Below are 22,484 nucleotides of genomic sequence, written 5' to 3'. Positions count from 1 at the left end.
TTACTTGCCATTAATTCAAGTGAAAATTATTACTTCTTTTTTCCCCCAGATCCTGGGACTTCATTAGAAAACTTTGTCTCCTTTACTAAATTACCCCGTTTATCGGATCTTTTGAATCACAGTCCGGAAGCTCAGCTGTGAGCTTGAGGGCTGAGGGCTTATAACGCCAAACAATTTCGGTATGACACTTTTTGTGGGGGAGCAGTTGCTGTGGACGAACGTGAAAAGTATTACACGTGCCATATTTTATGGAGAGGATAATTTTGTTAATATTTGAAGGTTCGAACTGAAAAACGTATAGTTGCAACACACGTGACTTTTCACGATGATTTGTTCGTAATTGAGCACAAAGCTACACGACAGAATACCTGTGCACTGCCTGCCATGGGTTTCGAAACCCGATTCCTAACGATGTAAGTCTCAAGGCATGCCGTTGTGCCACTGGGGTAATATTCGATAACAAGGAAAACATAGGAAATTTAGAGAAAGCTATCACGATGTCAATGTTTCAAAATTGAATTCCATGTTTGGCATGAGAGCTCTTTAATTTCTGGGATTTCCTGTTGTTCCTACATTTACCAGAGATATGCGAAACCACGAAAACATTATTCTAAATCAGGCTTAACGCGCAAGCTCCGTGACAAGAAAACAAGTTCAGGAACACATATCTGTGTTAAAGGTGTCATATTCTCTGGATCGAGACCCACCAGTTCTTCTCTCTCTCTGTTTATTTTTATTATTAATATTAGCGTCAGAGTTCCTCGCCACATTTCAGGTCGTTAAGATCCATTTCATGCCCCTGTAACTAGGGGAAAATGAGAAAACTAAAGGCTTACAGAGTATGATTCCAAGGGAAGCAGTGAAAGGTGTAGTTTACCACCCATAATCATCAGTAGCGAAGCAAAAAAAAACATGGTGTAATGATTGCTATGACAAATGCAACTTAGGCTAGTGTAAGTAATAACCTGGCTGAGGTCTCCGTATCTTCGAGTTAGTTTATTCTTGTACATGCGTTTGTCTTTGTAGGTTTCTATTTTTGTAAGGGTTTATTTATTGCAACTTTTGCTATATGTGTATAATGCTTTTAAAAAAATGCCTTCGTATATCAAAATAAACCAACTTATACGGATGATACTGTAACGTTCCAAACAGTTTTCACTCATCATCCATATATCCAAAATACTGGAAGTTAACCCTTATATAAACACACGTATATATATTTAAATTACTCTGAACTTCTCTATGGTATTTAATGCAAAAAAATGTGTATTTAAAGCACCACTAGGGTTATATTGTATTCAATGTACCACTACAGTATGTACCACAGCATATAGTTGAAGAATAATTAGTAGAGAAAGCATAAAACTCATCTGTAAGAACGTCACCTCAATCAAACATATATATATGTACTAAAACTCATCTGTAAGAACGTTACCTCAATCAAACATATATATATGTACTAAAACTAATGTGTAAGAACGTTACCTCAATCAAACATATATATATGTACTAAAACTAATGTGTAAGAACGTCACCTGAATCAAACATATATATATGTACTAAAACTCATCTGTAAGAACGTCTTTTGAATCAAACACATATACATGTCCTAAAACTAATCTGTAAAAACGTCACCTGAATCAAACACATATCTATGTACTAAAACTTATCTGTAAGAACGTCACCTGAATCAAACATATATATATGTACTAAAACTCATGTGTAAGAACGTCACCTGAATCAAACATATATATATATATGTACTAAAACTCATCTGTCAACCCTCAGATTACGAGTCGAATGCCTTAACCTACTTGACGATGGCAAACTTCATAAGTCTCTAAACTCAGTCGCTGAGGCGAGGAGCTACCAAGTCAGAGCCCATTAAAGTACTTAAAACATTTGTTCTTTAAATACCCTAACCTGTTAAAATAACCCTTCTTCCTTTAATTTCCATTAGTGAAAATTGACAAAAAACATTAATGAAGAAGTACCTTAAGCCTCATTTAAATTATTTTTAGATTTTTAATATTGCCCCCTTGCAAAAGGCCTGCGGACTTACAATACTAGAAATCAGGTTCCAATAATCGTGGTGAGTGGAACACAGGTAGCCCACTGTGTAGTTTTGAGCTTAATTAATTAGAAACAAACAAACTTCCCCACTCGTGGCTAAACGGTAAGTCTGAGGGCTCAGTGTTAAAAATCCTGGTGAGCATATCATCGATAGGGCATTGTGTAAGCTTTGTGTTAAGAAACAACCAATTTTTAATACTTTTAATATGTTAAACCATTTTTGGATTTTTCTATATTTTTTGTTATTATTTCAGATTGATCATACTTTACATTCCTAGGATATACGAGTTGTTTTGTTTTTTTATAGTTATGTTAACTGTTATTCAAACAAATTCATTAAAGATTGTTCTATTTTTTACGTAAAATTATGTTGACTGTAGAGTACCTTTATAGCTACGAGAAAGTTTCCAACCAATCAGAAACAAGAATGAAAACAAACAAAACCACACGATAATTCAATCTTGGTGATGCTTTGTATATTTTTATACACATATATACCTCACGTAAACACATGGAAAGAAACAAGTATTTAAAAACTATATAGTAAGCTGCTAAATCTTTTGTTTTGTATTCGTTATTAATGTTACAATGTAAAACTTGAGCAGAACCTGTTAGTAATTGGTTGTCTAATTCTTTTAATTGTGATGAATATTCAGCAGATGTGATACAATTGTAAAGGATGTGCTGATGTGTGTCTTAGGGTAATAAGTGGCTGAAACCTCGTAGCTGTGGGAGATATCCGGTGTTCCTCTAAGACGTATTCTTCCACCAAATAAATGGTAATTACAGCTTGCCGTCAGTCTCCTTTAAGATATTATAATCCACAATTCCATTTGAATTGTGTTAACGCTAGAGGGCCTGAGAACACGATGAAGTCTGGAGTTGTTTATCGTAATAAACACTTTTGTTTTATGGGTGAAGCGTTCGGTTTTGGACCTTTCATTTAATGTTTTCAGAGTGTATCTATCCCCCGTTTTGTTATTATCTGAAATTTCAAGAGACCGTAAAGTAACAAGAGACAATAAAATAATAATTTAAATTACAACATATGATAAAACTTAATCGAAAACACAAGATATCGGAATAATTGTGGACATTAAAGTGGCAACATAAATTATAAAAAAATAAAGCTCACACACAAAGTACACAAATAAAAAAAATTTTTTTCTTAAAGGTGACAGAAGCTAATTAGGTCTAACTAGCTAAGTTTATGCCTGTTTTTTGTTTGATTCTTTCTTCTTAATTTCGCGCAAAGCTGCACGAGGGCTATTTGCGCTAGCCGTTCCTAATTTAGCAGTGTAAGACTAGAGGGAAGGCAGCTAGTCATCACCGCCCACCGCCAAATTTTGGGCTACTGTTTTACCAATGAATAGTGAGATTAACCGTACTTATAATGCCCCCACGGATAAAAGGGCGAGCATGTTTGGTGCGACGGGAATTCGAATCCGCGACCCCTAGATTGCGAATCGAATGCCTTAACCACATGGCCATGCGGTGTTATAAACAACTGGGGTTAACGAAACACTATTTTTTTAGTGTTATAGGCCCACTGATTTATCACTAGTTATATGTAGGATCATATAACTATAAAGAACACGTAAAAAATACTTAAGAAAAAAGTTTATATGTGGGAAAAAATAATAATAAACCAGATTAATTAATTGTGATTATTTATTTAATTGTAATATTAAGTTACAAAAAAAATAAAGTTTTAAACAGCTTCATTATTCACCGTTCTTTTGTACACTTTTATAATTATATGTACAAATTATACCAGCTGTGAGAGATTTTTGGTTGAACCAATCATGGCTTAAGAACTAATTGGGTTTTATTTTGCTCTTTCTGTCACGAACTCTGATTGGTCCAAATAACCATTTAACTCCGATTTAACCACTGCCTTAGGCAAAAACGTCTCTTAAGGCAGTAATGGAAACAAGGTTAAGCAACAAAAAATGGAAACATCGTATAGTGTAAAATGAAAGAAAGTTTGGCTCAAAATATTGGATGGACTGTTGCAAATGATTATAAGAAAACTTGGAAGTGAGAGAAGAGGGTTTTTGTGAGACGTAGAAACTTGGTAACAACTCCTATTCTGATATCCATAGCGTTTTTACAATTTTCAGTTTGACTGAAATGACTTGTAGTTTGGTTTGCGTGACCCCCATGTTTATTAATCTGGGAGTCAAACTCTCTTAACACAGTGGGTCGTCATAGTCCTCCAGTAAGACACACACGACCCAGCGGTGAGTCGTGCTCTATTTTCTTTTTAAAGGGCCACTTATTTGTTGATTGTTGGGACACAGGAGCTACATATACACTCTTCTTAAAAATATGATTATAAAATGACTAGTGGGACCCTGGAAAGTATCGGCAAAATAGGCTAGAGATGGATTTTGATTAAAAGTGATTGAGATTTGAATAGTTTGATTTTTTGTTTGTTTGTAATCAAGACCTTGTAAAAAAGAAAAGAGCAGATGGAAGACTTTAATTTATAATTTGATATATTTCAAAAGATTATTTTATTCATTTTAGGTCAGGATTGATATAGAACCACCAGGTCCGCTCAGAAACTAATTATTTACAAGTTAGGAGCCGCTCATTACTACTTAGAGAACAAACCTTGTCATAGATATCAGTCGCTAAGCAACACAGAAATCACAGTGAATAATACCGCGAGAATCAAGTTGCTTAGCAACGTAAAAACGATTATTATTTTCAACTTACGGGTAAAACTTCTATTGATTATTAATGATATTTCTAAATATTAACCATAATGAAAAAAACACCGTTTTATAAGATATAGTGGTCAACTTCACGGTCTCCAGTCTTTGGAATCCAAAATAGTTTATCTCGTTTATTGTTTGTTTGTTTGTTTTGAATTTCGCGCAAAGCTACACGAGGGCTATCTGCGCTAGCCGTCCCTGAATTTGCAGCGTCAGACTAGAGGGAAGGCAGCTAGTCATCACCACCCACCGCCAACTCTTGGGCTTCTCTTTTACCAACGAACAGTGGGATTACTCGTAACATTATAACGCCCGCACGGTTGAAAGTGCGAGCATGTTTAGTGTACCAGGGATTCGAACCCGTGACTCTTAGATCACGAGTCGAGTGCCTCAACCACTTGGCCATACCGGGCCATCTTGTTAATAGCCAACAGAATGAAATTTTAACTCACGCACACGGCATAAAACGGCATGTCCGTTAAAGAACTGGTGATTACAACGTCATAAAGTGATTGGTCTTGGACCACAGATGGCGCTTTTCTCACACGATTCCCCAAGAAAGATACCTAGTAGAGAGAGGACTCAAACAAATTTGATTAGTAAAGTAACATTGTTGTTGTTTTTTTTTAAAGCAAAAATGCTACTTATATATCATCGCAGAGTAAAATGTCCAAATATATTAAATTTATTTCCCTAACTTCGTTATGTGGTCCTTTTGTACAGGGACCATCTTTCTGGTCTATTAGTGTCAGAAGATTGTAGATTCCCTCCTCGCCCGGCATAGCCATGTGGTTACGACACTCAACTCGTAATCCGAGGGTTGCGGGTTCTAGTCCCGGTCGCACCAAACATGCTCGCCCTTTCAGCTGGAGGGGCGTTATATTGTGATGGTCAACCCCACTATTCTTTGGTAAAATAATAGACCAAGAGTTGGCGGTGGGTGGTGGTGACTAGCTGCCTCCCCTCTAGTTTTACACTGTTAAATTAAGGACGGCTAGCGCAGATAGCCCTCATGTAGCTTTGCGCGAAATTCGAAACACCCCTCCCCCGTTTTTTATCTCAGAGGTTTAAACAAATTCTATGTATATTTTCTTTCCTTCGGTCCTCTGGTGAGGATACGAAAAATCACAAAGAACCTGTTCTATAATTTTTTATTAGAAAGAATAGTTCTTAGAATAGAAAGAAAAAAAAGGATTGTTGAAAGTTGTTTGTTTTACAGCAAAGCCTCAGTGGGATATCTGCTGTGTCCACTGTGAGAGACCCGTAATGAAGAAATAGAATCATCTTTATTTCTCGCAGAAAATAAAAACTTTCTTATTTCTTCTTATTAAAACATTGGAGATAATTTATGTGTCGATTTACTTTGTTGCAAATTAAGATTTTGAATTGCTAGCTACAACAGACAAAGTTATTTCTTAAACTGTGTACATTACCAAAGAGGAGTCTCCAAGTTACGTCTTCAACTTTATACATTACCAATGTAGAGTCACAAAGTTACGTCTCTAACTGTGTAAATTGCCAAAGTAGAGTCACCAAGTTGCGTCTTAAACTGTATATATTATCAAAGTGGAGTCTCAAAGTTACATCCTATACTATATTTTAAGTAAGCACTGGAAGCCATGGCTTTTGTCCTGAATATGGAAACAATATAGTATCACAGTTTAAAGATATAAAGTGTATTTTTTATAAGTTATATGTTGCCCAGTAACCTTCTAATGTTTTCTACTCTTAATAGGATAAAGTGAATTCTCCCTACCACCGTTCCTATAGTAACCATAACAATATAGCCTCCAGATATCTTTAACTACCTGACATAATATTTCTGTTATATCTCGTAACAAAAGCGAACCAATCAGATTTCGAAATTGTTTCATCGTGACGATCTCAAAGATCTTGACGTTTCGTGTGTTCTTTTGATAAATAACGTTCTATTTCTTTAAAGTTGTTAGCCACCAGGTGGCGCTTATACAATAATTCCATTATCTCAAATCCAGGATGCGCTTGTCTCTTTCTGACATATCGAAATGTACCGAGGCAAGACTTCCCACACAGACAAGACTTCATATCAAATACCGTGACCGTAACGCTTAAAAAACATACACTCAAGAAATACATTATTTATTCTATGTTATTAGAGTTTATGAGTAACAGAGAGCTTAAATGTTCTTTCACCCCTGCATTTATAATTGCAAATATTTATTTTTAGATACGCGAAGCTTTTCGAGGGATATCTGTGTTCATCATCATCTGCCACTCAATTCCTTCAAGGAAAATAGGGCCGCAATCACTTGCGGATTCTTCAACAGGTTTTTTAAGTGAGTAGGTTGTTAGCCCACTGCACCTAGCCGTCCCTAATTTAGTAGTGTAAAACTAGAGGGAAGGCAGCTAGTCATCACCACCCAGCGCCAACTCTTGGGCTACTCTTTTACCAACGAATAGTGGGATTGACCGTCATATTATAACGCCCCCACGGCTGGGAGGGCAAGCATATTTGGCGCGACGCAGGCGCGAACCCGCGACCCTCGGATTACGAGTCTCACGCCTTAACGCGCTTGGCCATGATATCTGTGTTAGCTGTCCCTACTTATGAATTGACAGACTGGACTAAGCTAGATTAGAGAAGAAATCTGGTCAACACTACCCACTGCCAACTCTTTAGCCACTATTTTACCAACGAATAGTTGAATTGACTGTCACATAGATAATGCCCCCGCGTCTAACAGAGCGATAGTGTTTGGCAATGGGTTTCTATCCCGCGATCCATTACAAAAGTAGAGCTTCGTCACCACTAGGCCAACCTATCCAGGTCAAAATGTAAGAGGCCTGGCATGGTCAGGTGGTTAAGGCACTCGACTCGTAATTTGAGGTTCGCGGGTTCGAATCCCCGTCGCACCAAACATGCTCGCCCTTTTTGTCGTGGGGGTGTTATAAAGTTACGAGCAATTCCGCTATTCGTTAGTAAAAGAGTAGTCTAAGAGTTGGCGGTAGGTGGTGATGACTAGCTACCTTCCCTCTAGTCTTACACTGCAAAATTAGGGACGGTTAGCGCAGATAGCTTTCGTGTAGCTTTGCGCGAAATTCAAAAAACAAACAAACACTACCTTATGATTATGACCTTTACTTGCCTTCTAAAAAAAAATTTAAGTTCAGTTTATGTGCCAAGCTGAAGATATATTTCACGACTCCAACTCCATTAAACTCCACTTAATTTTTATATTGGTTCTAGTTGGTAAATTAACGGCATTAAGTCTCATGTTTTCGTAACCTGATTTTTAAATAAACAATAGTTTTGAATAAAGTTAGAAATAAGTTTCTCGTAATAGCAAAGATGCTGCTATACCTATCTTAGAACGCTCATTAAAAGTAAAAATCGATTTTAAAAAAATGTTTCCATCAACATCAGTTTCAAATGAATGACCTTAAAAGAAAAGTTATAGGTAAAAATCATTCTGTGAAACCGTATTGTTTGTTCTTAAAGCAAAGATATAGAATTAGATATCTGCTCTGCTTACTGCAGGTATCGAAACTTGATTTTTAGCGTTATAAGACTCTAATCTTGTTGCTAGATCATCGGGGAGCGTGAACTTTTATAACGTTCTGAAGAGTTTAAAACTGAGATTGGACTGAACTTTGCCATACAACTTTACCTCTTGTCCAGATTGGACTGAACTTTACCATACAACTTTACCTCTTGTCCAGATTAGACTGAACTTTACCATACAACTTTACCTCTTGTCCAGATTAGACTGAACTTGACTGTGCAACTTCATCTGCTCTACAGATAGAACTGGTCTTAACCCTGTAACTTTAGCTGCTGTCCAGAAACTTCAGGCTCGGCCTAATGGTCAGTATTCGCAAAGTGTGACCCATTGCTACAAAAACTAACTATATACTTTGGGGCTATCGTTTCTCTACAAGTGTTAAATCCCATTAATCGATCAGACAAGAGCCAGCGGTGAGCGCTGTTCACTATTTGCGTTCCTTCTAGTCCAGTGGTTCCCAACCTTTTTTATGCCCCGCACCCCTAAAAAAATTTAATATGTTCTCACACCCCTCACAGTAATTATTTATTTAAGAATAAAGGTAAAGGTGGCCAAAACAAATGTTATCTCGCACCCCTTGGGGTGCGAGCACTCCTGGTTGGGAACCACTGTTCTAATCTGTCGGTTCAAACTTAGAGGTGGAGGGTATTCGAAGATGTAACTGGACGTGAAATTTTGAAAGAAACAGAAAATCCTTAACTATGTGTTACAACTTTTAGTTTTCATTCCAGTGGTTACGAAGAAAACTGACGAACCGTTGTTTCCAAAGATGAATTTCCACATGATTCGAGATACGGTGATAAGTTAGATACTTAAAATATCGTAGTTTGAGGTTCAAATTTCTTCTTATTTCAGTTTCTACCTTTTCATTGTGTCATTCCCAAAATCTTTATTAATTACCTTAAATAACCGACATAATTCTTCCGTCTGTGTAAGTTTGTTTCCTACATTTTAAATATGACCACTCACAATACATGTCTTACGAAGACCAAAATCGACTTGTTAAAGTTCATCTTTCATATAGTTAGTTCTATAGTACCACATGTTGTAACTGACTGCTGCTTTTTCGATCGCGCTAACAAGCGTACCATGTGACACGAGTGGACTCACGCGAATGGAGAAAGAGAAGACAGCGAATGTTCTGTTTGATTCTACATTCTTTCAGCAAATAACATGCAATTTTTTGTGAGACAATGCGATAAAATAGAAGTAATATCCAATGCCGAAAAAAATGTTTTAAAAAAGAAGTAAATGTTTGGTTTGTTCTGAATTTCGCGCAAAGCTACACGAGGGCTATCTGCGCCAACCATCCCTAATTTAGCAGTGTGAGAATAGAGGGAAGACAACTAGTCATCACCACCCACCGCCAACTCTTGAGCTACTCTTTTACCAACGAATAATGGAACTGATCACACTTTATAACGTCTCCACAGCAGAAAGTGCGAACATGTTTGGTGTTATGGGGATTACGTGTCGAGTGCCTTAACCACCTGGCCATGCCGGGCAACGTAATTGTTAAACCGCCTAATAGTAATATCAAATTCTAAAGTGAAAAAAAAAAAAATCGTAATAGGGGCGTTACTTTAGAAGTGGCTGTAGTTTTGTACCTTTATATGCTTACTAAACGTTTGGTTGTGGTAGTTTAAGTATATCGTACTTACTGAGCGATATGATAGCTTATAATACCAAACATTAAGTTTCGATACCCTCAGTGATAGAAGCGACAAACAAACAAACAATTTTGAAATTGTTCATTTTCAAAACCTGTTTTCAGATATAATTTTAAGCTATAAATCTAATTATGCCATATAACAAGTTAAATCTCTTTTTGCTTATTTTTCTCTCCTGACCTTCAAGTTTTCGTTGTCTTTCCGTTGTTTAAACGCTATTGGCTAAAGGAGATTAAATCATAAACAAAACAATCTTATACCCATTACCCATGCTGCTCTCCGTTTCACAGCTGCTCATTTTCTCTCCGGACAAATGGACGACCTACACATTCCTTTACATAGGTTAAATATAGCTGAGCATGATTACATCACTGACCAAATTAACGTACATTATTTTAAAATTATTTTCTTTCGCGGCAACGTCGTCTTCTACACTTGCGTCTCCACAACAGGCAGTTGCCGACCATTCTACAAAGTTTCATCATGAATACTCTGCCAAAACAATCTATCAAAAAAAAAGGACTCCTCATTTAGTATTCGAACAGTTAATGAGTTGAAAATGTTTGACTAACCAAACAAGACAGATTTCGTTAAGCCTAACCTTAGTGTTGCAGCAGTATAGTTAGGCCTACACAAATCAAATCAACAAGCAAGAGGTAACAAGGCTCTGTGGTTTTTTTTTAAGTTCTAGAATTTTCTCTGTTTTCATCTTCACCAGATCTAGTTTATTTTTGTTTATTCTAATTTAACTAGCCGAAGACCACGGATAAGTTGGTGTTTGGGTAAAACACTGCTTAAATATTGTTGGCAAGGTTCCAGAATTTGATTTTGATTTTTTAAATCTATATAAGGGCGGAAACCCTCATTAATTTCAAGTATGTTTGTTTCTCCGCCAAACTACACAATAGTCTATCTACACTCTATTCACCACAGGGTATCGAACCTCGGATTTTGGCGTTGTAAGTTAGTATACTAATCGCTGACCCTTTTGGAGTGCATCTGATGAGTTGCAAATCAACGTTTGATTGTCTTAGCCAAGTACGCCTCTTCGTTTCAGCCTCATCTCAAATAGTGGCTTATGTAACTGTTGTCATCCAGAATTCAATCACCTCTCGCTAATTACCACTCAGCAGGGATACACTGTCCCTTTTTTCTTGGTTTTAAGCACTGATTGTTTTCTATCCTTTATGTTTATCTATAAAACCAAATCGCAATTGTGTTTTTACTTGTGTATAAGTCTATTGGTTGAATAGAACAGGGAGACACGTGCGCTCACGCCTACTGTAGAGAATCGAACCTCAGATCAGATTTTAGCAATGTAAATTCTTAAACTAATTGCTGACCCACTGGGCTGTATTTTTGGGAGTGGGGGGTAAACATGTTAATTTAGCCTTTTGGTGAAAAAAAACAACAACTATTGTTGACATAACAGAACATAACTGCAGATGGTTACGTTTTCATTTTTAAGTGAAGATAACCCATAATTACTATTGTTATCATAATATAACTTAACAACTTTGGACAGATGGTTATGTTTACATTATTTTGAGGATGGTAACCCACAAGTAACTGGCATTTAGTATACAATGGGATCCTATGCATCTTCTGTAAGCAAGATCCACCTGCGTACTCGGACTTTTTTTTATGAAACGTTTTCAACTTGTTTTTTTTTATATCTAGACTGGAATGTACTTATTTTATTTTTTTACTCGCGCGTGCATTTCTTACCATCCTCTTTGATTAACGCAAGGTCAGAACTAAACACGATACGTTTCTCCCACCAGGTTCGCTGTTGTTATTCTCCATCACAGGGGCGGAGTGTTGTCCAAACCTCATCCACTGATGTCTTACTACCAAATTTGCATAATAAGCTCTTCAATCAAGTTTAAAGTTTCGTTTTGGACGTATTATTCCGCCTTGAACGTAAGTGCACGTTTCTTAAGATATTGGTCAGTACAAATACTGCATGGGCGGCCAGTGTCTCTAAGGTGGTCATTACTGTCTCCCAGTTCTGATGGTAGTTGACGTTTGCCAGAAACTTTGTTAGCTCCAAGCTATGGACTATTAACGAATAGCTGATCTATAAAGGTTCACGAACTTAGTTGTATACTTGTATCTATAAGTAGTGATGAGATAAGCTAATTAAGTTGTCAACGCTGTCTCATCAGAGAACATGAAGCTCAAAGCACGACGTCAGACCCTATGTCATATCAGACTACAAGGATTAGAGTCTGATTTAGGGGATGGATGTGGCTGACAGTGAATCTCCGCCTTCCATCATGACAATTTGGACGTTAAAACCAATATCGTCAGTTTCCTAAAGCATGAGAGAACACGATTAAAACTCGTGATCTCACGGTTTAACTTTCAAGGAGTGGTGCTTTTTTTTACCTTAATATTAGGGTTTTATTTTTCATTTTTCTCTGTATTCATCTACCTTTATTTTTTCTTAAAGTTTCTGTCCATCACTTTTCATACCACGGTAACTTTTCTTTGCTATATTTGTTTTAGCTGTTTCTGGCGTTGATCTAAGTTCGATAATACATTTCGTGATTACGTTCTAATGGTTTTAAAAGCAGATTTTAAATAACAAATTCGATGTCACATCTGGTTGCGAGCATCATAACGTTTGCACATAACTTCGTCACATCTGGTTGTGAGCAACATAACGTTTGTACATACCTACGTCACATGTGGTTGTTCGGTTCATAACGTTTGTATATAACATCGTCACATCTGGTTGTTAGCATCATAATGCTTGTATATAAATTCGTCACATCTCATTGTGAGCATCATAACATTTGTATATAAATTTGTTACATCTGATTGTTAGCATCATAAAGTTTGTATATACCTACGTCACACCTGGTTTTTGGCATCATAACGTTTGTATATACCTATGTCACACCTGGTTCTTGGCATCATAACGTTTGTATATACCTATGTCACACCTGGTTCTTGGCATCATAACGTTTGACATCATTTGTTTCGTGGCTCGGCATAGCCAGGTGGTTAATGCACTCGATTCGTAATCTGAGGGTCGCGGGTTCGAATTCCCGTTATATAAAGCATGCTCGCTCTTTCAGCTGCGGGGGAGTTATAATGTGACGGCAATCCTACTATTCATTGGTAAAAGAGTAGCCCAAGAGTTGGCGGTGGGTGGTGATGACTAGCTGCTTCCTCTCTAGTCTTAAACTGCTGCATTAGAGACGGCTAGTGCAGATAGCCCTCGTGTAACTTTGCGCGGAATTTAAAGCCAAACAAACAAATAAATAAAAACAAAACCTCTCAGAAACGCCATCTGTTTCTTCGTGCCTCTTTTTTTTTTCTTCTGTAAAACCGAGCTGCAAGTGTAGACGTTATCTTTTGATGGTGTTTATGCCATCTGCTAACAAAAACGTTGTTCACAATAATTGGTAAAAGGAAAAACGAGGAAAACTTGTGATAAGAAAAGATTCATAATACCTGGCAATAAGAAAAAAATGTTTCATAATAGTTGTTAATGAGAAACATTGTGTTTATAATGACTGGTAAAAGAAATATCTTGATAATAATGACTGGTAAAAGAAACATCTTAGGGATAATGATTGATAAAAGAAACATCTTAGTGATAATGACTGGTAAAAACATCCTAATGATAATGACTGCTGAAAGAAACATCTTGGTAATAATGACTGGTAAAAGAAACGTCTTGATAATAATAACTGCTAAAAGAAACATCTTGGTAATAATGACTCTTAAAAGAAACGTCTTAGTAATAATGACTGGTAAAAGAAACGTCTTGATAATAATAACTGCTAAAAGAAACATCTTGGTAATAATGACTCTTAAAAGAAACGTCTTAGTAATAATGACTGGTAAAAGAAACATCTTGGTAATAACGACTGGTAAAAGAAACATCTTAGTGATTGTAAATGGTAAAAGAAACATCTTAGTGATAGTAAATGGTAAAAGAAACATATTAGTGATAATGACTGGTAAAAGAAACATATTAGTGATAATGACTGGTAAAAGAAACATTTTAGTGATAATGACTGGTAAAAGAAACATATTAGTGATAATGACTGGTAAAAGAAACATTTTAGTGATAATGACTGGTAAAAGAAACATTTTAGTGATAATGACTGGTAAAAGAAACATATTAGTGATAATGACTGGTAAAAGAAACATTTTAGTGATAATGACTGGTAAAAGAAACATTTTAGTGATAATGACTGGTAAAAGAAACATTTTAGTGATAATGACTGGTAAAAGAAACATATTAGTGATAATGACTGGTAAAAGAAACATTTTAGTGATAATGACTGGTAAAAGAAACATTTTAGTGATAATGACTGGTAAAAGAAACATCTTAGTAATAACGACTGGTAAAAGAAACATCTTAGTGATAGTAAATGGTAAAAGAAACATCTTAGTGATAGTAAATGGTAAAAGAAACATATTAGTGATACTGACTGGTAAAAGAAACATATTAGTGATAATGACTGGTAAAAGAAACATTTTAGTGATAATGACTGGTAAAGGAAACATATTAGTGATAATGACTGGTAAAAGAAACATTTTAGTGATAATGACTGGTAAAAGAAACATTTTAGTGATAATGACTGGTAAAAGAAACATATTAGTGATAATGACTGGTAAAAGAAACATATTAGTGATAATGACTGGTAAAAGAAACATTTTAGTGATAATGACTGGTAAAAAAGAACAAGATATTAATAATAATCGACTTTTATTTAACAATGGAAGTTTGATATTTAACCCTCAAATAACTGACTCTTTTTCATTTCATTTGTTGTATGTACACATGCTGCATCATAGAGAGTTACTTTACGTTGTTGTTTTCCTTGTTAAAGCACCTTGTTTTTCGTGTAAAATATACACGTGACCACAGTGGTAACTAGTGGACAAACTAAACGCAGCATTATGGGTATCTGTTTATAGCTGTTTGGCAGGATGTGGTAACATAACCGGAAAATGGCTGACACGGAGAAGGAAGAGCTTTTCCGATATGGCTGTAGCTATAGTTACCAGACAGATCCATTTTCTTTGAAGGCATCTCTGTACTTGAAGTGTAGCTTGTTTCTTCCCAATCGGAGCTATGGTATTGTTTCAACTAACTACATTGAAGTCAAAAAGCTGTTGCGTGAAGAATAGAAAAAATAGATAAATAAACAAATAGGTTCGATTCCTTTTCCCCTTTCTTTCTTTCGCATCGCTTCAATTAATCGCTTATTACATCTCGTCCAGTGTAAGTAAGAGACCTTGAAATTCCACCATTGCTACGGTCTTGCTTTGGTATCACAGAGTCTTACAGCGTGAGGAAAGTTTCGGACATAAGTTACGAAAGTAATGTAACAAACCTTACACCAGCGATACATAATCAGAAGTTCTTTCTCTATACTGCTGTACTATTACTTTATCTTTGTTTTCGTTAACTGAGATTTTTCCCGGGGGTATTGTTAAACTGATGTAGGCACGATTCATGGACAAGCTGTTGTCAGAACTTACTTACCTAAGAGATTTTTGTTATCGACAGTTGGTAATCAAGCTTTGAGAGTTTACGGCCATGTAGGGCCCGTTCTCCCCGTTCTCCGTCGCCGCTTTCCATCTGCTCCAGGCGTCCACTAACCGCATCACAACGCCCCCGGGAAACATAATTAATTCTCTCAATAGTTGAGGCTTGAATCACAAATACAGAAGATTAAAAGTGACAATCCCCGGAGGAAGATGGTGCATTATATTACAGTTCGTAGATTTAGGTTAAAGTTCAAACTTTCTGGGGCGATGTATAATCGGCTGGTAGATATCTAAGAAAACACAAACAAATTGTGAATGGTTATGAATTAGTACCGAATCGTCTTTACTGCTTTTAAAATGGTAGAGCTGAAACGAATTTATAGGCCACATACTATATGAATATTAATATATTATCAGAACGACATGATCACGTTTCTCGCCCACGTTCATATCTGTAATGACACTTATAACTTTCGAACACTTCATTTCGAAATGGGAGCTATATTTACAAATACTTGTCGCATTAAATCTAACTTTTCTTGAGAGCCACATACATGTTTTAGTCGGACACCTAATGACAAGTAAGTAATTAATAATTAATTTAATATTACTCATTACGTTAATTATTCCACGAATCACGGACATTCTTATGCTATTTAATCTGACGAGTTACGTTTGTGTGGATCTCTGTGAAATGAATGTCTATTTCAAGCACGTGTCATTTAGCAAACTAGGTGAAGATTAGTGGTGTGAAATGTTACCATTGATTGGTGTATTACTCATATCACTTTTACTGTTACGATTCCACGGAAAACATTCAACAAAAACCTCGAAAGCGTTTGATATAGTTTAACCCTCGTATTACAGGCTTGATTTCATGTTGTCTACTATAGCTTTTACCTGTTACAACATCAGTGTAAAGAGCTGATTAAAACACTGGTACAAATCATTCATATTCTATATAAAATGTATAGAGGGCTCAAGCAGTCACTGGTAATGTTATCTGAAATAGTGTTTGCCCTTCCCCAGGAACACTCGGTGATTCCACCTTAATATACAGATTTTATAACTCTAAAATTCACGGTTCAGTCCCCGCAGCCTTTATTAGAGACCCTCTAACTAACAAGGTGTAATCATTAACTGTGCATAGTTTAGGAAAACGTGCATAGTAACCCGATCGGTCACTGTGGAGATTAAAATGTTTTCCGCGCGACTCCATAGCGTAGTTATACGCTCAAAAGTAAAATTATTTCAAGTTGCCCTTCGGCTGTAATAAAAATTATTTCTCCGGGAATATCCACTAGCTTTCTGGCTGGCGCATTCTCATTGTCACTAAAAAAAAAATATGTTTTTCTACATTACCGAAATTCGCGTTGTTAAGGAAAGAGATAGGAAGAACTCTTCACATCCGCCTGACCGGAACTGCCTAGAACACCTAAAGCTTGGTTACTATGATACATTGTTAGAGATCCTATACTTCACCTAGGAAACAACTACGCACAGTAAACCGAAATTGGCACATCCGTCGTGACGTGAGCCAGTAACCCTGGTGATAACATGTTCGGAGGCGTAAAAGCAAATCGCCGGTGACTCTCACTTTCTTCTGTGTGTTGCTCGGACTATCCGGGAAAACAGCACGAAGTTTAAAAGAAATGAATTATTTAATACACGTCAACTTCTGTGATAGATTATCGATGAGTTTCTGCGCCCTTACAACGTTTTTGGTTGTTATTCTAGTCGTTAATGTGTTAACTGGTTTAATTGGAAAATACCTAAAACAAAGAGAATATGTTACTAACTGATAAACTCCAATGTATACCGGCTCGTAATTATTTAAAGTTTGTTGGTAGTTGACTTTAATGAGAAGTTATTAATAAATATGGTAATGCGGCTAGACTACATATATATAGTCTAACCGCACTGTGTGTTATATGTGTAAAAACACACAAGGAAGTATTACCAATAGCACCAGAAAGTTGAGCGTTTATATGCGAAAGTCTTAGCTAAAGGGTTGTCTACGCCCGAATTTAAAACAAAACCCACGAGGCTTTTTGTTTAGAAACGAAGAACAGAAAAATTGAAGTACAAGTAACATAGTTTTACCAGATGGTTTGATGAACTAAACTACATTAAATAAATTAAACCGTACACGTAATATTCAGGTTGAGGAAGCTAAAACTTACATTAAATAATTGGAACGTTAAACTATTCTTACTACAGAATAAAATCGCATTTTAAAATCAACGACAGCGTTGCTTGTTTTGCTCTCGTAAGAAAAAAGTTCATTCTACTCCACATCTGAGCACGTGTTTGTAACGTGATGTTACTTATTCAGTGGACTACGCTTCTGTTTACACTGCCCCCCAGTGACACAATGGTACGTCTGCGGACTTACACACTAAAAACTGGGTTTCGATACCCGTGGTGGGCATAGCACAGATAGCCCATTGTGTAGCTTTGTGCTTAATTCTAAATAAACAAGCAAAAACAAACTGTTTACACATCATGTTTTTTGTGAACTACAATAGTATCTGCTCACGTGGTTGTGACGTGAAATACCAACAGTTGCATGACGTAGCTAAATTTAAAGAATGCTCTTTTCTTCATCAGTGGCTAATCACACGTTTATCACGCGAATATTACTTCATTCTATGCCCTAAGTGCACATGATTTTGTGGTACAATAGTGCCTGATTGCAGGTCTATTTATGTGGAAGCTCCATAAAAGTAGATTTGACTATTGTGTGCAGCTTCCAGTTACTTTAGATATCTGAAAATGAAGCAAAATAGATCAAAATCATACGATTCATTTTATTTGAAAAGAATCGGCTATTAAACTTATGAGGACACTCTAAGTCTAATTTACGTTGCTAGGCAACAAGTGAGAGAAAGATATCAGCTGCTCTCCTATTGGCTCATTATTTGTTGCAATACTCTTTTTACAAAAGCCTCTAGTTTTCCCGGGTCTGCTAAACGGAAGTCAAACGCTATTATTGGATTACGAGTTTGATACTTTTCTTCGCTCTATATAGTGGCGCGTGCAAGGTTAATAAGCCGTCGATGACGTCAGGCACGTTTCTGGTGATCATCATAATTCATCACAATCTGCTATAGTGAGTATTCAACTGTTAAGAGAATTCCATTATGTAAATACTAACTTCAACAACTAACGGAACTAGTCAAAATACGTAAAGACAAAAGAAACGAGCCACGTGCACGATTTCTTTTTCCTGATCTTGAAATTAACAGTGGGTCTTCAGAAGACACTGAGCACGTGCATCACCTCTCTGGTATAGAAATAAACTGACCATTGGAGAAACTCTTTTTAACGAAATATCGAAAAATGATAAAAAAAAAAAAAACGTTTTGAAAAAACTGTTTATATCTGGACATTCTAAAAACTAATAAAAAGCAACAACTGATCAAATAGAAGTCAAAATAATGATATTAGACCTCACGTTATCCAGTGTAGATATGGACAATAAATTTAGAAAAGGTTAGTTTTATTATAGAAGCGGACGATAGATCTTCTGAGGAAAACCGATCGTGCATTACAGTTCTCTGTGTTCCCGTTAGAAAATGTTTTCTAAAGTCTGTGAGATAACGTGAGAGTTTTCTTGGGAAATACATAAATCCTTGCCTGTTTTAAACGTGACACTACGTTTAAGAAAGAATAAAATGAATGGGCGCTGTTGTATCATAAAATCATAATTATACCTGACAGAGACTGAGTGGAACCCCACAAAACAGAAGTCAGTGTTAAATGAGTCCTACATGTGCAATAACCCATTATCTACATCTCCCACAAGTAGCAATAAAACCCAAATGTTTTACCAAATTATGGCCCGGCATGGAGAGGTGGTTAAGGCACTCGATTTGTAATCTGACGGTCGCGGGCTCGAATCTCTGTCACACCAAACATGCTAGACCTTTCAGCCGTGGGGGCGTTATAATTTTACGGTCAATCCCACTAATCGTTAGTAAAAGAGTAGCCCAAGAGTTGGCGGTGGTGGTGATGACTAGCTGCTTTCCCTTTAGTCTTACACTGCTAAATTAGGACGGCTAGCGCAGATAGCACTCGTGTAGCTTTGCGCGAAATTAAAAACAAACAAACAGAATAACAATTTACCAAATTATTTCAAGGGACGGTTTGCTAGCAATCGGCAATATGTCTTTTTTTTTTTTTTTGAATTCAAACTACAACCAAACTCGTTGTTTTTAATTATCAAAAGACAAAGGATTTCGTTCTTAATACGAAATTATACCTTTTGTTTTCTTTACGCAAAACGCTGGAAAAAAATTACTTGTTTATTTTGAATTTCGCCCAAAGCTACTCGAGGGCTATCTGCGCTAGCCGTGCCTAATTTAGCAGTGTAAGACTAGAGGAAAGGCAGCTAGTCATCACCACCCATCGCCAACTCTTGGGCTACTCTTTTACCAAAGAATAGTGGGTTGACAGTAACATTATAACGCCCCCACGGCTGAAAGGGCAAGCATGTTTGGTGCGACGGGGATTTTAACCCGCCACCCTCAGATTACTAGTCGAACGCCTTAACCCACCTGGCCATTCCGGCCCCCAAAAAAAACACAATGTGTTTGTACTCTGAACGTTGGCTGAAGATTGGTGTAGATTCATCTGTTTAACCTCTTATATTTATTAAACTTGTTTCTACAACTTTATACTTTTGCGAGAGTCTGACGCTGTTAATCTTTCCAGTTAAATATAGAAATCAGGTTTTTGTCACATCTCGACTGAGTTACGAGACCAAAAGGTTGACCAGATGAAAAAACAGAAGTAAAATAATGACCAGTTAAAGCAACAAACCAAAATGGAGAACCAACGAAGCAAACAAGACCAGAGTGATGAACAGGTAAGTTAGCTAAAACTAAAATTATTACTACCTCAGGAAACAGGACCAGAACAATGACCAGGTGAGACTTTTCATGACCTTCGAAATGGAAAAGTATAATGGTGTGTGGCCGCGTACACCTAAAGACTACTTCAAGTCGTTTTCTATCCCCTAAATCAGTCTAACTGGGTATTATGACTAGGTTACATTGTTGAAAAACTACAGTTTGAAAATGGTCAGTGTTGTATGGTTTTGTTACACCTCAGCTGGTTGTCGTTCTGGTTGTGTTTCGTCAGTATGTCATCATTCCCTCGGCTATGTGTCGTCGAATGTCAACTTTCGTGTTCTCGCTACACCCTTATTGACCGTTTTTATTGTCTGTTTTGTTTCTTTTCGAAAACACATTACTAGAAAATGAACCAGTTTTAAAGGATACGGTTGTTTGGTAAATATACTTACAATTAAAAAAAAAACCCACCAAAACTTATCTTTCTTGTGACCACTGATCATTTTAATAACAGGCTGAAGGAAGGCACTGGTTGTGTTTGGTGTTGCCTCACACACAAGATGTGTTTGTAACCTCGGCCTTGTGGACAGAAGTCATGTTGCGAGTGGAGGTTCCTCGCGCCCTACATGGACTGTATCGTTCTTTCCTTCTGGCTTCAATAAAGTATCGCTTCCCACAGCGCTCTGAAAAGCCGAAACTTGAATCAGCACAAAAGGGGGGCGGATTCCCCATTTTTAAGAATTGGTTAAATAAACAACTTCTGTTGTACGCTGTCAGTGTTAAAGTCGCACTCGAACGTGACTGGAAAGTCAGCGGTCACACGGCTAGCAAGCATTCCCCCCCCCCTCCACACTTCCCAAGCGTATAAGTTCTGTCAGTAGCGGTTTTACGCCTTATGTTCGCCTTTGTCTCGTCATTCGTTCACGTTTCCTTTTCGTATTTTATACACACACATACACGCTCACTTTTCATGGGAATGTCGACTAACTCTTTTAGATTCAACTACTGAGCCAATCAGCATGACAGTTAACTTAACAACACGTGCAAATACCTAAACCTTTTTGCCAGAGTTACAAAAAAGAAAAAAAATCGAGAACCGAAGTGGGCGGTGTAGTATTTATGTGAACCAGAGAAAGAATTCTGTTTGGAAAAGCCAACTTTGTTGACTTTAGCTCACAAAAACTCCGAGCAGTATTGTCAATTTCCACGCTATGTATATATATAGACGTACCCTCTGAGAGTGATTCTTTATGAAGACTGTATCGGAACACAAAGCTTTGGAATTGTATTTCGTAAACACATCCTATGAACGGTGGCTTTAGAGTTGTTGAGCGTGGGTACAATTAGAGTGTGTTGGGCTGCTCGATGGATAACATCTGTCTCTAAACATTCATTTAAATTTGAGCTAAAGAAACGATTGAAGCACAAACATAGACGTAACTCCTCGTGCTGATAACGTTAATATGTGTCACAGTAAATGAAACCCCAGCCGTCGTATCTTCGGACAAAGTTAAAAAGTTTTAACGCACCCTTTCGTACACGTATTGTCGTATATGACAACTAACTTCACCCATGCCTAAACTCGTCTGTGCGCACAGTGAATATTCTCTAGTGGTTGAATAGCACCGCCAATATACTAATATTTACAGTATATATATGTGTATATGTATATTTGTTTTAACCTACAGTTCCATCTTTTCATCTAATCTACAAAGCAGCTCCTAACTATTGTTTGTTTTAAAATTCTCGCACAAAGCTGCACATACACTTTCTGCGTTAACCATTCTTGGTTGTGAACTAACAAATTAGAAGGAAGGCAGCAGTCGACAGCTCACACTGACAACTCTTAGTCTATTCTAATCGAATAATTGGATTTTATAAAACATCCTTGGTCTCAGAATTTGGAGCATGTCTTATTTATTTACTGCAGCAACAGGAAATGAGCCATTGATACTCGGATTCACAGCCCGGCACGTTAACGAGAAGGCCGCACCCTGTCCTAAATATGAAAAAAACCAAAAACCGAAGTTGCGTAAGTAGAGTAGAATTTAGAACAGTGCTTGAAATTATCGTCTGGAGATACTTTAGCTCTCGTCTTCG

General features: G+C 36.9%; 1 long non-coding RNA gene across 2 annotated transcripts in view; it reads right to left on the bottom strand.

Moving 5' to 3' along the window:
- The window catches only part of LOC143257399 (uncharacterized), a 62,761-nt gene extending 40,901 nt beyond the window's left edge, over positions 1-21,860 (bottom strand). Inside the window, exons 1-2 of one of the 2 annotated variants that reach the window (XR_013031837.1) lie at positions 20,856-21,860; positions 14,727-15,818 (exon numbers count right to left, since the gene is read on the bottom strand). This is a non-coding gene — a long non-coding RNA (uncharacterized LOC143257399). Of the gene's footprint in view, positions 1-14,726; positions 15,819-20,855 lie in introns of those variants that run through there. The other variant, XR_013031836.1, reaches the window with a different exon arrangement.
- Positions 21,861-22,484: the final 624 nt, after the last annotated feature.

This window comes from Tachypleus tridentatus, chromosome 7 (genome assembly GCF_004210375.1).
Source record: "Tachypleus tridentatus isolate NWPU-2018 chromosome 7, ASM421037v1, whole genome shotgun sequence".
NCBI lineage: Eukaryota > Metazoa > Arthropoda > Merostomata > Xiphosura > Limulidae > Tachypleus > Tachypleus tridentatus.
This window is presented reverse-complemented; position numbering and strand designations above follow the sequence as displayed.